A 2,534-nucleotide genomic window follows, 5' to 3' on the forward strand; every position below is an offset into this window, starting at 1 on the left:
AAGTGGCTGCAACAATGGGCTCAAGCATAGCGAGGATTATGAGATGGTGCACGACCAGGCAGTGTTTTGTTTTGTTGTCCACAGCATCACTGTGAGTCAGAGTCAACTCGATGGCACCTAACAACAATAACAACAGCATAAGCAAAAAATATCGACCATACCATTGACTGTTCAGGTTTGGTTTTTTGTGATTCTAAGAACAAACAGATCCATCTTGGAAAAAGTACAGCCAGAATGCGCCTTAGAAGTGAGGATGGTGAGACTTCATCTTAATTACTTTGGACACATCATCAGGAAAGACTGGTTGCTAGAAAAGGACATTATGTCTGGTAGAGGGTCAGTGAAAATGAGGGAGACCCTCCATAAGATGGATTGACATGGTGGCTTCAACACAGGGCTTAAACACACCAGAGATTGTGAAGACGGTACCAAACCAAAGCCAAACTCACTGCCATTAAGTCAATTCCAACTCATAGCAACCCCCCTTGGGTTTCCGAGACAATAAATCTTTATGGAAGTAGATTGCCCCATCTTCCTTCTGCAGAGCAGCTGGTGGTTTGAACAGTCAACCTTCTGGTTAGCAGTCAAATGCCTCAGGTACTATGCCACCAGAGCTCCTTGAAGATGGTACAGGACCAGGCAATGTTTTTGTTGTGTTATACATAAGGTCACCATGAGTTGCAGCTGACTCAATGGCAGTCAATAGCAACAACGACGATCATACTTTTTTCAGAGCTTATTCTTCTAACTTAAAGCACTGACATAAGTCTAAAGAAATGGGATAGTTGTTGGTGAGTACCTTTAGAGTTTTAAAAGTTAGCTCCCTTTCGGATTTTTTCCATAAAGTAACCTAGTTTAATCATGTGCATTCATTTAACAAATACTTTGTAAGCTACTAGTATATATAGGTAATGTTCTGAGCTCTGGGGATAAATCGGTAACAAGTTAGGGAAAAAAAAAAGCTTCTGCCTTTGAGTAGCTTACATTCTAATTGGTAGGATATAGATAATTAACCATGATTTTAATAAATACATAATTAATAGAGTATGTTGTAAGGTGGTAAGTACTATGAAAAGATGGGGCAGAATAAGGTTAGTCAGGAGTGCTATAGTAGGGAACTATAATTTTAAATGGGATGGTCCAGGTAAGCCTCAATGAACTGAAAAATTCATCCATGATTTGGTTTTATGTATATTTTTATAGTATTTTAAGGATTATAAAGATGATATTTAGAAAAATATTTTTTATTACCATTTTCTAGATGACATAACAAAGGTTTAAACAGGTTAACTAACATAGTCAAGGTAATTAAACTAGTAAATGTTAGAGATTCAAATTAAGTCTTCTGTCTTCAAAAGCATTGTTCTTTCTACTCTGTTGTATGTCAGTAATTCATGTCTAAAATATCCCTTTTCAAAAAATACTATAGTAACTACCTCATAAAAAAGGAGCTCTGGTATTGTAGTGCCTAAGGCACTTGACTGCTAACCCGAAGGCTGATGGTTCAAACCCACCAGCCACTCCTCGGAAGGAAGGTTGGACAATCTACTTCCATAGTGATACTGCCTCGGAAACCCAAGGAGGGGTCATTATGAGTCAGATCCGACTTAACGGCACATAACAATAACAAGAATAATCTTTATGGAAGAAGATCACCACCTCTTTCTCCTATAGAGTGGCTGGTGGGTTTAACTGCTGACCTTTTAGTTAGCAGCTGAGTGATTCACCACTCTGCCACCTGGGTTCCTTCAGTATACCATTGACTTTACATTTCTTTATTGCTGGGCTGCTGCTTTCTGCTTAGTGTGAAGTGGATTGCTCTATGCTGGTAGCGTAGAAGGGTTAGGTATTTGTCCTGTTGCTCCTCCTGCCTTAATAGACGACTGATGGTTGGAACTTGGTGCAGGGCTCTAGCTTAATCTTTCTCTGTCTGCACTTGGTAAGGCTTGCTCAATGTTTCTGCTTTTATCACTATTGACAGTCAAGCTCTGACTTGTATCTTTGAAGCTAGCTGACCTTGAGCAAGAAGTTTTCTTCCAATTTTGCAGCTTTTGCTGTCTCCTCCAGTGGCAACTGATCTTTCCCTGGGACCAGGAGGCTGGAGTGTTTCCTGATTCTCCCCAAGCAGCATTTGCTTCATGTAAGAGAAGTTCAGAAATGGGTGGTTTTCTTGCCTGTTGCCTGCTGTGGTTGGCTCTCTCAAGTCTCCTCCATTTCAATCTATCTCATGAGTACCTGACAGAGACCTGTGGGGAATAGCTGGCAGGTAAACCTGAATTTTCTTTGTGTCCAGGACTTTCAGGTATTCTGAACAGTTAGCCAGCCAAAACTCAGTACTGCAAGAATTTAAAACGTTTGGGTCTTTTTATCCCTAGTTGCTTGTATGACGACTGCCTTTTCTTCCTATACTTCGCCAGAGGTAAAAGTTTGAGTATCCTGTTAGAATTCATTCCATCCCTTGGCATCGTTTTCTCTTGCTCAGGGTACATAAGAGGGTAATCTAGGTGGAAAGATGATTTTCTGGAATACTGTTG

The 2,534-nt window shown here is 40.3% G+C and overlaps 1 protein-coding gene across 1 annotated transcript in view; it reads left to right on the forward strand.

The window, feature by feature from the left end:
* SLC41A2 (solute carrier family 41 member 2) overlaps positions 1-2,534 on the forward strand; it is a 213,219-nt gene that overhangs the window by 141,867 nt on the left and 68,818 nt on the right. The window lies entirely within an intron of this gene.

Source organism: Orycteropus afer, unplaced genomic scaffold, assembly GCF_000298275.1.
Source record: "Orycteropus afer afer isolate SDZICR_OR568_19922 unplaced genomic scaffold, OryAfe1.0 scaffold00209, whole genome shotgun sequence".
NCBI lineage: Eukaryota > Metazoa > Chordata > Mammalia > Tubulidentata > Orycteropodidae > Orycteropus > Orycteropus afer.